We start from the raw sequence: 14,208 nt of genomic DNA, 5'->3' as shown, positions 1-14,208 counted from the left end.
GTTTACAATCTAAAGATCCTATCCTTTCATACATAGTAGGGTCAGTTGTAGCGTGTGGGTTGTATAAAGGAGTGATTGGAAACAATGTGGATTTAGTGAATCTGGTGTTTGAACTACTGAATTACATACTAGTGAAGAAGCACAGAATGCTAAGGTGTTTAACTCATTGCATGTTGGGAGGGACACCCTGATTGATAAAGCCTGGCTTTACCCCTCAATAGAGCAGTGATACCCCTCATCCTTCATGCTCCGAGTGAACAGGCACTACTGTCTGTCTTCCGTAATGAGGTATGCCTTCTTCCCCACATTACAGTCGAGCGTGCACTACCAGACGGGACAGTAGCGAAGAGCTTAGCTTCTGGCTTGTGAGTGTGGAAGGGTTTTTACCTTACAAGGTACATAATCATTAAAACAACTCATTGCATTGCACAGATTATACATCATTCACATCAGTCCCTGGCCCACGGGGGGAGTTTACAATCTAAGGATAGTATCACATTCATAGACAGAAGCGTCAGTTGTAGGTTTAGGTTGCATAACAGAGTGATTGGAACCAAGGTGCATGATTTAGTGAATCTGGTGTTTGAACTACTGAATTGCATACTAGTGAAGAAGCACAGAATGCTAAGGTGTTTAACTCATTGCATGTTGGGAGGGACACCCTGATTGATAAAGCCTGGCTTTACCCCTCAATAGAGCAGTGATACCCCTCATCCTTCATGCTCCGAGTGAACAGGCACTACTGTCTGTCTTCCGTAATGAGGTATGCCTTCTTCCCCACATTACAGTCGAGCGTGCACTACCAGACGGGACAGTAGCGAAGAGCTTAGCTTCTGGCTTGTGAGTGTGGAAGGGTTTTACCTTACAAGGTACATAATCATTAAAACAACTCATTGCATTGCACAGATTATACATCATTCACATCAATCCCTGGCCCACTGGGGGAGCTTACAATCTAAGGATAGTATCACATTCATAGACAGAAGGGTCAGTTGTAGGTTTAGGTTGCATAACGGAGTGATTGGAACCAAGGTGCATGATTTAGTGAATCTGGTGTTTGAACTACTGAATTGCATACTAGTGAAGAAGCACCCTGATTGATAAAGCCTGGCTTTACCCCTCAATAGAGCAGTGATACCCCTCATCCTTCATGCTCCGAGTGAACAGGCACTTCTGTCTGTCTTCCGTAATGAGGTATGCCTTCTTCCCCACATTACAGTCGAGCGTGCACTACCAGACGGGACAGTAGCGAAGAGCTTAGCTTCTGGCTTGTGAGTGTGGAAGGGTTTTTACCTTACAAGGTACATAATCATTAAAACAACTCATTGCATTGCACAGATTATACATTATTCACATCAGTCCCTGGCCCACGGGGGGAGCTTACAATCTAAGGATAGTATCACATTCATAGACAGAAGGGTCAGTTGCAGGTTTAGGTTGCATAACGGAGTGATTGGAACCAAGGTGCATGATTTAGTGAATCTGGTGTTTGAACTACTGAATCGCATACTAGTGAAGAAGCACAGAATGCTAAGGTGTTTAACTCATTGCATGTTGGGAGGGACACCCTGATTGATAAAGCCTGGCTTTACCCCTCAATAGAGCAGTGATACCCCTCATCCTTCATGCTCCTAGTGAACAGGCACTACTGTCTGTCTTCCGTAATGAGGTATGCCTTCTTCCCCACATTACAGTCGAGCGTGCACTACCAGACGGGACAGTAGCGAAGAGCTTAGCTTCTGGCTTGTGAGTGTGGAAGGTTTTTTACCTTACAAGGTACATAATCATTAAAACAACTCATTGCATTGCACAGATTATACATCATTCACATCAGTCCCTGGCCCACGGGGGGAGTTTACAATCTAAGGATAGTATCACATTCATAGACAGAAGGGTCAGTTGTAGGTTTAGGTTGCATAACGGAGTGATTGGAACCAAGGTGCATGATTTAGTGAATCTGGTGTTTGAACTACTGAATTGCATACTAGTGAAGAAGCACAGAATGCTAAGGTGTTTAACTCATTGCATGTTGGGAGGGACACCCTGATTGATAAAGCCTGGCTTTACCCCTCAATAGAGCAGTGATACCCCTCATCCTTCATGCTCCGAGTGAACAGGCACTTCTGTCTGTCTTCCGTAATGAGGTATGCCTTCTTCCCCACATTACAGTCGAGCGTGCACTACCAGACGGGACAGTAGCGAAGAGCTTAGCTTCTGGCTTGTGAGTGTGGAAGGGTTTTTACCTTACAAGGTACATAATCATTAAAACAACTCATTGCATTGCACAGATTATACATCATTCACATCAATCCCTGGCCCACTGGGGGAGCTTACAATCTAAGGATAGTATCACATTCATAGACAGAAGGGTCAGTTGTAGGTTTAGGTTGCATAACGGAGTGATTGGAACCAAGGTGCATGATTTAGTGAATCTGGTGTTTGAACTACTGAATTGCATACTAGTGAAGAAGCACAGAATGCTAAGGTGTTTAACTCATTGCATGTTGGGAGGGACACCCTGATTGATAAAGCCTGGCTTTACCCCTCAATAGAGCAGTGATACCCCTCATCCTTCATGCTCCGAGTGAACAGGCACTACTGTCTGTCTTCCGTAATGAGGTATGCCTTCTTCCCCACATTACAGTCGAGCGTGCACTACCAGACGGGACAGTAGCGAAGAGCTTAGCTTCTGGCTTGTGAGTGTGGAAGGGTTTTTACCTTACAAGGTACATAATCATTAAAACAACTCATTGCATTGCACAGATTATACATCATTCACATCAGTCCCTGGCCCACGGGGGGAGCTTACAATCTAAGGATAGTATCACATTCATAGACAGAAGGGTCAGTTGCAGGTTTAGGTTGCATAACGGAGTGATTGGAACCAAGGTGCATGATTTAGTGAATCTGGTGTTTGAACTACTGAATTGCATACTAGTGAAGAAGCACAGAATGCTAAGGTGTTTAACTCATTGCATGTTGGGAGGGACACCCTGATTGATAAAGCCTGGCTTTACCCCTCAATAGAGCAGTGATACCCCTCATCCTTCATGCTCCGAGTGAACAGGCACTACTGTCTGTCTTCCGTAATGAGGTATGCCTTCTTCCCCACATTACAGTCGAGCGTGCACTACCAGACGGGACAGTAGCGAAGAGCTTAGCTTCTGGCTTGTGAGTGTGGAAGGGTTTTTACCTTACAAGGTACATAATCATTAAAACAACTCATTGCATTGCACAGATTATACATCATTCACATCAGTCCCTGGCCCACGGGGGGAGCTTACAATCTAAGGATAGTATCACATTCATAGACAGAAGGGTCAGTTGTAGGTTTAGGTTGCATAACGGAGTGATTGGAACCAAGGTGCATGATTTAGTGAATCTGGTGTTTGAACTACTGAATTGCATACTAGTGAAGAAGCACAGAATGCTAAGGTGTTTAACTCATTGCATGTTGGGAGGGACACCCTGATTGATAAAGCCTGGCTTTACCCCTCAATAGAGCAGTGATACCCCTCATCCTTCATGCTCCGAGTGAACAGGCACTACTGTCTGTCTTCCGTAATGAGGTATGCCTTCTTCCCCACATTACAGTCGAGCGTGCACTACCAGACGGGACAGTAGCGAAGAGCTTAGCTTCTGGCTTGTGAGTGTGGAAGGGTTTTTACCTTACAAGGTACATAATCATTAAAACAACTCATTGCATTGCACAGATTATACATCATTCACATCAGTCCCTGGCCCACGGGGGGAGCTTACAATCTAAGGATAGTATCACATTCATAGACAGAAGGGTCAGTTGTAGGTTTAGGTTGCATAACGGAGTGATTGGAACCAAGGTGCATGATTTAGTGAATCTGGTGTTTGAACTACTGAATTGCATACTAGTGAAGAAGCACAGAATGCTAAGGTGTTTAACTCATTGCATGTTGGGAGGGACACCCTGATTGATAAAGCCTGGCTTTACCCCTCAATAGAGCAGTGATACCCCTCATCCTTCATGCTCCGAGTGAACAGGCACTACTGTCTGTCTTCCGTAATGAGGTATGCCTTCTTCCCCACATTACAGTCGAGCGTGCACTACCAGACGGGACAGTAGCGAAGAGCTTAGCTTCTGGCTTGTGAGTGTGGAAGGGTTTTTACCTTACAAGGTACATAATCATTAAAACAACTCATTGCATTGCACAGATTATACATCATTCACATCAGTCCCTGGCCCACGGGGGGAGCTTACAATCTAAGGATAGTATCACATTCATAGACAGAAGGGTCAGTTGCAGGTTTAGGTTGCATAACGGAGTGATTGGAACCAAGGTGCATGATTTAGTGAATCTGTTGTTTGAACTACTGAATTGCATACTAGTGAAGAAGCACAGAATAAGGTGTTTAACTCATTGCATGTTGGGAAGGACACCCTGATTGATAAAGCCTGGCTTTACCCCTCAATAGAGCAGTGATACCCCTCATCCTTCATGCTCCGAGTGAACAGGCACTACTGTCTGTCTTCCGTAATGAGGTATGCCTTCTTCCCCACATTACAGTCGAGCGTGCACTACCAGACGGGACAGTAGCGAAGAGCTTAGCTTCTGGCTTGTGAGTTGCGAAAGGGTTTTTACCTTACAAGATATACAATCATTAAAAAAGTCCTACCTTCTGTTCTTCAAATGTGCCATCGTCATTTGTTCCATGTCATCTGGCTTCCTCTTCTTATTTCTATAGCTCCGTCACATTTTATGCAGTGCATTTTACAGATTATACATCATTCACATAAGTCCCTGCCCCACTAGGAGAGCTTACAATCTAAGGATTCTATTACGTTCATTCACAGTAAGGTCAGTTATTTGTCAATCATATCGCTCACACACACACTTCATGCAGTGGTTTCCAGAGAGTTTACATCATTCACGTCTGTCCCTGCCCCACAGGGGGAGCTTACAATCTAAAGATCCTATCACATTCATACACAGAAGGGTCAGTTGTAGTGTGTGGGTTGCATAACGGAGTGATTGGAACCAAGGTGCATGATTTAGTGAATCTGGTGTTTGAACTACTGAATTGCATACTAGTGAAGAAGCACAGAATGCTAAGGTGTTTAACTCATTGCATGTTGGGAGGGACACCCTGATTGATAAAGCCTGGCTTTACCCCTCAATAGAGCAGTGATACCCCTCATCCTTCATGCTCCGAGTGAACAGGCACTACTGTCTGTCTTCCGTAATGAGGTATGCCTTCTTCCCCACATTACAGTCGAGCGTGCACTACCAGACGGGACAGTAGCGAAGAGCTTAGCTTCTGGCTTGTGAGTGTGGAAGGGTTTTTACCTTACAAGGTACATAATCATTAAAACAACTCATTGCATTGCACAGATTATACATCATTCACATCAGTCCCTGGCCCACGGGGGGAGCTTACAATCTAAGGATAGTATCACATTCATAGACAGAAGGGTCAGTTGTAGGTTTAGGTTGCATAACGGAGTGATTGGAACCAAGGTGCATGATTTAGTGAATCTGGTGTTTGAACTACTGAATTGCATACTAGTGAAGAAGCACAGAATGCTAAGGTGTTTAACTCATTGCATGTTGGGAGGGACACCCTGATTGATAAAGCCTGGCTTTACCCCTCAATAGAGCAGTGATACCCCTCATCCTTCATGCTCCGAGTGAACAGGCACTACTGTCTGTCTTCCGTAATGAGGTATGCCTTCTTCCCCACATTACAGTCGAGCGTGCACTACCAGACGGGACAGTAGCGAAGAGCTTAGCTTCTGGCTTGTGAGTGTGGAAGGGTTTTTACCTTACAAGGTACATAATCATTAAAACAACTCATTGCATTGCACAGATTATACATCATTCACATCAGTCCCTGGCCCACGGGGGGAGCTTACAATCTAAGGATAGTATCACATTCATAGACAGAAGGGTCAGTTGTAGGTTTAGGTTGCATAACGGAGTGATTGGAACCAAGGTGCATGATTTAGTGAATCTGGTGTTTGAACTACTGAATTGCATACTAGTGAAGAAGCACAGAATGCTAAGGTGTTTAACTCATTGCATGTTGGGAGGGACACCCTGATTGATAAAGCCTGGCTTTACCCCTCAATAGAGCAGTGATACCCCTCATCCTTCATGCTCCGAGTGAACAGGCACTACTGTCTGTCTTCCGTAATGAGGTATGCCTTCTTCCCCACATTACAGTCGAGCGTGCACTACCAGACGGGACAGTAGCGAAGAGCTTAGCTTCTGGCTTGTGAGTGTGGAAGGGTTTTTACCTTACAAGGTACATAATCATTAAAACAACTCATTGCATTGCACAGATTATACATCATTCACATCAGTCCCTGGCCCACGGGGGGAGCTTACAATCTAAGGATAGTATCACATTCATAGACAGAAGGGTCAGTTGTAGGTTTAGGTTGCATAACGGAGTGATTGGAACCAAGGTGCATGATTTAGTGAATCTGGTGTTTGAACTACTGAATTGCATACTAGTGAAGAAGCACAGAATGCTAAGGTGTTTAACTCATTGCATGTTGGGAGGGACACCCTGATTGATAAAGCCTGGCTTTACCCCTCAATAGAGCAGTGATACCCCTCATCCTTCATGCTCCGAGTGAACAGGCACTACTGTCTGTCTTCCGTAATGAGGTATGCCTTCTTCCCCACATTACAGTCGAGCGTGCACTACCAGACGGGACAGTAGCGAAGAGCTTAGCTTCTGGCTTGTGAGTGTGGAAGGGTTTTTACCTTACAAGGTACATAATCATTAAAACAACTCATTGCATTGCACAGATTATACATCATTCACATCAGTCCCTGGCCCACGGGGGGAGCTTACAATCTAAGGATAGTATCACATTCATAGACAGAAGGGTCAGTTGTAGGTTTAGGTTGCATAACGGAGTGATTGGAACCAAGGTGCATGATTTAGTGAATCTGGTGTTTGAACTACTGAATTGCATACTAGTGAAGAAGCACAGAATGCTAAGGTGTTTAACTCATTGCATGTTGGGAGGGACACCCTGATTGATAAAGCCTGGCTTTACCCCTCAATAGAGCAGTGATACCCCTCATCCTTCATGCTCCGAGTGAACAGGCACTACTGTCTGTCTTCCGTAATGAGGTATGCCTTCTTCCCCACATTACAGTCGAGCGTGCACTACCAGACGGGACAGTAGCGAAGAGCTTAGCTTCTGGCTTGTGAGTGTGGAAGGGTTTTTACCTTACAAGGTACATAATCATTAAAACAACTCATTGCATTGCACAGATTATACATCATTCACATCAGTCCCTGGCCCACGGGGGGAGCTTACAATCTAAGGATAGTATCACATTCATAGACAGAAGGGTCAGTTGTAGGTTTAGGTTGCATAACGGAGTGATTGGAACCAAGGTGCATGATTTAGTGAATCTGGTGTTTGAACTACTGAATTGCATACTAGTGAAGAAGCACAGAATGCTAAGGTGTTTAACTCATTGCATGTTGGGAGGGACACCCTGATTGATAAAGCCTGGCTTTACCCCTCAATAGAGCAGTGATACCCCTCATCCTTCATGCTCCGAGTGAACAGGCACTACTGTCTGTCTTCCGTAATGAGGTATGCCTTCTTCCCCACATTACAGTCGAGCGTGCACTACCAGACGGGACAGTAGCGAAGAGCTTAGCTTCTGGCTTGTGAGTGTGGAAGGGTTTTTACCTTACAAGGTACATAATCATTAAAACAACTCATTGCATTGCACAGATTATACATCATTCACATCAGTCCCTGGCCCACGGGGGGAGCTTACAATCTAAGGATAGTATCACATTCATAGACAGAAGGGTCAGTTGTAGGTTTAGGTTGCATAACGGAGTGATTGGAACCAAGGTGCATGATTTAGTGAATCTGGTGTTTGAACTACTGAATTGCATACTAGTGAAGAAGCACAGAATGCTAAGGTGTTTAACTCATTGCATGTTGGGAGGGACACCCTGATTGATAAAGCCTGGCTTTACCCCTCAATAGAGCAGTGATACCCCTCATCCTTCATGCTCCGAGTGAACAGGCACTACTGTCTGTCTTCCGTAATGAGGTATGCCTTCTTCCCCACATTACAGTCGAGCGTGCACTACCAGACGGGACAGTAGCGAAGAGCTTAGCTTCTGGCTTGTGAGTGTGGAAGGGTTTTTACCTTACAAGGTACATAATCATTAAAACAACTCATTGCATTGCACAGATTATACATCATTCACATCAGTCCCTGGCCCACGGGGGGAGCTTACAATCTAAGGATAGTATCACATTCATAGACAGAAGGGTCAGTTGTAGGTTTAGGTTGCATAACGGAGTGATTGGAACCAAGGTGCATGATTTAGTGAATCTGGTGTTTGAACTACTGAATTGCATACTAGTGAAGAAGCACAGAATGCTAAGGTGTTTAACTCATTGCATGTTGGGAGGGACACCCTGATTGATAAAGCCTGGCTTTACCCCTCAATAGAGCAGTGATACCCCTCATCCTTCATGCTCCGAGTGAACAGGCACTACTGTCTGTCTTCCGTAATGAGGTATGCCTTCTTCCCCACATTACAGTCGAGCGTGCACTACCAGACGGGACAGTAGCGAAGAGCTTAGCTTCTGGCTTGTGAGTGTGGAAGGGTTTTTACCTTACAAGGTACATAATCATTAAAACAACTCATTGCATTGCACAGATTATACATCATTCACATCAGTCCCTGGCCCACGGGGGGAGCTTACAATCTAAGGATAGTATCACATTCATAGACAGAAGGGTCAGTTGTAGGTTTAGGTTGCATAACGGAGTGATTGGAACCAAGGTGCATGATTTAGTGAATCTGGTGTTTGAACTACTGAATTGCATACTAGTGAAGAAGCACAGAATGCTAAGGTGTTTAACTCATTGCATGTTGGGAGGGACACCCTGATTGATAAAGCCTGGCTTTACCCCTCAATAGAGCAGTGATACCCCTCATCCTTCATGCTCCGAGTGAACAGGCACTACTGTCTGTCTTCCGTAATGAGGTATGCCTTCTTCCCCACATTACAGTCGAGCGTGCACTACCAGACGGGACAGTAGCGAAGAGCTTAGCTTCTGGCTTGTGAGTGTGGAAGGGTTTTTACCTTACAAGGTACATAATCATTAAAACAACTCATTGCATTGCACAGATTATACATCATTCACATCAGTCCCTGGCCCACGGGGGGAGCTTACAATCTAAGGATAGTATCACATTCATAGACAGAAGGGTCAGTTGTAGGTTTAGGTTGCATAACGGAGTGATTGGAACCAAGGTGCATGATTTAGTGAATCTGGTGTTTGAACTACTGAATTGCATACTAGTGAAGAAGCACAGAATGCTAAGGTGTTTAACTCATTGCACGTTGGGAGGGACACCCTGATTGATAAAGCCTGGCTTTACCCCTCAATAGAGCAGTGATACCCCTCATCCTTCATGCTCCGAGTGAACAGGCACTACTGTCTGTCTTCCGTAATGAGGTATGCCTTCTTCCCCACATTACAGTCGAGCGTGCACTACCAGACGGGACAGTAGCGAAGAGCTTAGCTTCTGGCTTGTGAGTGTGGAAGGGTTTTTACCTTACAAGGTACATAATCATTAAAACAACTCATTGCATTGCACAGATTATACATCATTCACATCAGTCCCTGGCCCACGGGGGGAGCTTACAATCTAAGGATAGTATCACATTCATAGACAGAAGGGTCAGTTGTAGGTTTAGGTTGCATAACGGAGTGATTGGAACCAAGGTGCATGATTTAGTGAATCTGGTGTTTGAACTACTGAATTGCATACTAGTGAAGAAGCACAGAATGCTAAGGTGTTTAACTCATTGCATGTTGGGAGGGACACCCTGATTGATAAAGCCTGGCTTTACCCCTCAATAGAGCAGTGATACCCCTCATCCTTCATGCTCCGAGTGAACAGGCACTACTGTCTGTCTTCCGTAATGAGGTATGCCTTCTTCCCCACATTACAGTCGAGCGTGCACTACCAGACGGGACAGTAGCGAAGAGCTTAGCTTCTGGCTTGTGAGTGTGGAAGGGTTTTTACCTTACAAGGTACATAATCATTAAAACAACTCATTGCATTGCACAGATTATACATCATTCACATCAGTCCCTGGCCCACGGGGGGAGCTTACAATCTAAGGATAGTATCACATTCATAGACAGAAGGGTCAGTTGTAGGTTTAGGTTGCATAACGGAGTGATTGGAACCAAGGTGCATGATTTAGTGAATCTGGTGTTTGAACTACTGAATTGCATACTAGTGAAGAAGCACAGAATGCTAAGGTGTTTAACTCATTGCACGTTGGGAGGGACACCCTGATTGATAAAGCCTGGCTTTACCCCTCAATAGAGCAGTGATACCCCTCATCCTTCATGCTCCGAGTGAACAGGCACTACTGTCTGTCTTCCGTAATGAGGTATGCCTTCTTCCCCACATTACAGTCGAGCGTGCACTACCAGACGGGACAGTAGCGAAGAGCTTAGCTTCTGGCTTGTGAGTGTGGAAGGGTTTTTACCTTACAAGGTACATAATCATTAAAACAACTCATTGCATTGCACAGATTATACATCATTCACATCAGTCCCTGGCCCACGGGGGGAGCTTACAATCTAAGGATAGTATCACATTCATAGACAGAAGGGTCAGTTGTAGGTTTAGGTTGCATAACGGAGTGATTGGAACCAAGGTGCATGATTTAGTGAATCTGGTGTTTGAACTACTGAATTGCATACTAGTGAAGAAGCACAGAATGCTAAGGTGTTTAACTCATTGCACGTTGGGAGGGACACCCTGATTGATAAAGCCTGGCTTTACCCCTCAATAGAGCAGTGATACCCCTCATCCTTCATGCTCCGAGTGAACAGGCACTACTGTCTGTCTTCCGTAATGAGGTATGCCTTCTTCCCCACATTACAGTCGAGCGTGCACTACCAGACGGGACAGTAGCGAAGAGCTTAGCTTCTGGCTTGTGAGTGTGGAAGGGTTTTTACCTTACAAGGTACATAATCATTAAAACAACTCATTGCATTGCACAGATTATACATCATTCACATCAGTCCCTGGCCCACGGGGGGAGCTTACAATCTAAGGATAGTATCACATTCATAGACAGAAGGGTCAGTTGTAGGTTTAGGTTGCATAACGGAGTGATTGGAACCAAGGTGCATGATTTAGTGAATCTGGTGTTTGAACTACTGAATTGCATACTAGTGAAGAAGCACAGAATGCTAAGGTGTTTAACTCATTGCACGTTGGGAGGGACACCCTGATTGATAAAGCCTGGCTTTACCCCTCAATAGAGCAGTGATACCCCTCATCCTTCATGCTCCGAGTGAACAGGCACTACTGTCTGTCTTCCGTAATGAGGTATGCCTTCTTCCCCACATTACAGTCGAGCGTGCACTACCAGACGGGACAGTAGCGAAGAGCTTAGCTTCTGGCTTGTGAGTGTGGAAGGGTTTTTACCTTACAAGGTACATAATCATTAAAACAACTCATTGCATTGCACAGATTATACATCATTCACATCAGTCCCTGGCCCACGGGGGGAGCTTACAATCTAAGGATAGTATCACATTCATAGACAGAAGGGTCAGTTGTAGGTTTAGGTTGCATAACGGAGTGATTGGAACCAAGGTGCATGATTTAGTGAATCTGGTGTTTGAACTACTGAATTGCATACTAGTGAAGAAGCACAGAATGCTAAGGTGTTTAACTCATTGCACGTTGGGAGGGACACCCTGATTGATAAAGCCTGGCTTTACCCCTCAATAGAGCAGTGATACCCCTCATCCTTCATGCTCCGAGTGAACAGGCACTACTGTCTGTCTTCCGTAATGAGGTATGCCTTCTTCCCCACATTACAGTCGAGCGTGCACTACCAGACGGGACAGTAGCGAAGAGCTTAGCTTCTGGCTTGTGAGTGTGGAAGGGTTTTTACCTTACAAGGTACATAATCATTAAAACAACTCATTGCATTGCACAGATTATACATCATTCACATCAGTCCCTGGCCCACGGGGGGAGCTTACAATCTAAGGATAGTATCACATTCATAGACAGAAGGGTCAGTTGTAGGTTTAGGTTGCATAACGGAGTGATTGGAACCAAGGTGCATGATTTAGTGAATCTGGTGTTTGAACTACTGAATTGCATACTAGTGAAGAAGCACAGAATGCTAAGGTGTTTAACTCATTGCATGTTGGGAGGGACACCCTGATTGATAAAGCCTGGCTTTACCCCTCAATAGAGCAGTGATACCCCTCATCCTTCATGCTCCGAGTGAACAGGCACTACTGTCTGTCTTCCGTAATGAGGTATGCCTTCTTCCCCACATTACAGTCGAGCGTGCACTACCAGACGGGACAGTAGCGAAGAGCTTAGCTTCTGGCTTGTGAGTGTGGAAGGGTTTTTACCTTACAAGGTACATAATCATTAAAACAACTCATTGCATTGCACAGATTATACATCATTCACATCAGTCCCTGGCCCACGGGGGGAGCTTACAATCTAAGGATAGTATCACATTCATAGACAGAAGGGTCAGTTGTAGGTTTAGGTTGCATAACGGAGTGATTGGAACCAAGGTGCATGATTTAGTGAATCTGGTGTTTGAACTACTGAATTGCATACTAGTGAAGAAGCACAGAATGCTAAGGTGTTTAACTCATTGCATGTTGGGAGGGACACCCTGATTGATAAAGCCTGGCTTTACCCCTCAATAGAGCAGTGATACCCCTCATCCTTCATGCTCCGAGTGAACAGGCACTACTGTCTGTCTTCCGTAATGAGGTATGCCTTCTTCCCCACATTACAGTCGAGCGTGCACTACCAGACGGGACAGTAGCGAAGAGCTTAGCTTCTGGCTTGTGAGTGTGGAAGGGTTTTTACCTTACAAGGTACATAATCATTAAAACAACTCATTGCATTGCACAGATTATACATCATTCACATCAGTCCCTGGCCCACGGGGGGAGCTTACAATCTAAGGATAGTATCACATTCATAGACAGAAGGGTCAGTTGTAGGTTTAGGTTGCATAACGGAGTGATTGGAACCAAGGTGCATGATTTAGTGAATCTGGTGTTTGAACTACTGAATTGCATACTAGTGAAGAAGCACAGAATGCTAAGGTGTTTAACTCATTGCATGTTGGGAGGGACACCCTGATTGATAAAGCCTGGCTTTACCCCTCAATAGAGCAGTGATACCCCTCATCCTTCATGCTCCGAGTGAACAGGCACTACTGTCTGTCTTCCGTAATGAGGTATGCCTTCTTCCCCACATTACAGTCGAGCGTGCACTACCAGACGGGACAGTAGCGAAGAGCTTAGCTTCTGGCTTGTGAGTGTGGAAGGGTTTTTACCTTACAAGGTACATAATCATTAAAACAACTCATTGCATTGCACAGATTATACATCATTCACATCAGTCCCTGGCCCACGGGGGGAGCTTACAATCTAAGGATAGTATCACATTCATAGACAGAAGGGTCAGTTGTAGGTTTAGGTTGCATAACGGAGTGATTGGAACCAAGGTGCATGATTTAGTGAATCTGGTGTTTGAACTACTGAATTGCATACTAGTGAAGAAGCACAGAATGCTAAGGTGTTTAACTCATTGCACGTTGGGAGGGACACCCTGATTGATAAAGCCTGGCTTTACCCCTCAATAGAGCAGTGATACCCCTCATCCTTCATGCTCCGAGTGAACAGGCACTACTGTCTGTCTTCCGTAATGAGGTATGCCTTCTTCCCCACATTACAGTCGAGCGTGCACTACCAGACGGGACAGTAGCGAAGAGCTTAGCTTCTGGCTTGTGAGTGTGGAAGGGTTTTTACCTTACAAGGTACATAATCATTAAAACAACTCATTGCATTGCACAGATTATACATCATTCACATCAGTCCCTGGCCCACGGGGGGAGCTTACAATCTAAGGATAGTATCACATTCATAGACAGAAGGGTCAGTTGTAGGTTTAGGTTGCATAACGGAGTGATTGGAACCAAGGTGCATGATTTAGTGAATCTGGTGTTTGAACTACTGAATTGCATACTAGTGAAGAAGCACAGAATGCTAAGGTGTTTAACTCATTGCATGTTGGGAGGGACACCCTGATTGATAAAGCCTGGCTTTACCCCTCAATAGAGCAGTGATACCCCTCATCCTTCATGCT

General features: G+C 44.9%; 1 long non-coding RNA gene across 2 annotated transcripts in view; it reads left to right on the top strand.

Annotated features, from left to right (window-relative positions):
• LOC121394097 overlaps nucleotides 1-14,208 on the top strand; it is a 205,559-nt gene that overhangs the window by 18,407 nt on the left and 172,944 nt on the right. The window lies entirely within an intron of this gene.

This window comes from Xenopus laevis, chromosome 1L, assembly GCF_017654675.1.
Source record: "Xenopus laevis strain J_2021 chromosome 1L, Xenopus_laevis_v10.1, whole genome shotgun sequence".
In the NCBI taxonomy this organism is placed as follows: domain Eukaryota; kingdom Metazoa; phylum Chordata; class Amphibia; order Anura; family Pipidae; genus Xenopus; species Xenopus laevis.
The sequence above is the reverse complement of the archived record's forward strand: the minus strand, read 5'-3'. Positions and strand labels throughout refer to the sequence as shown.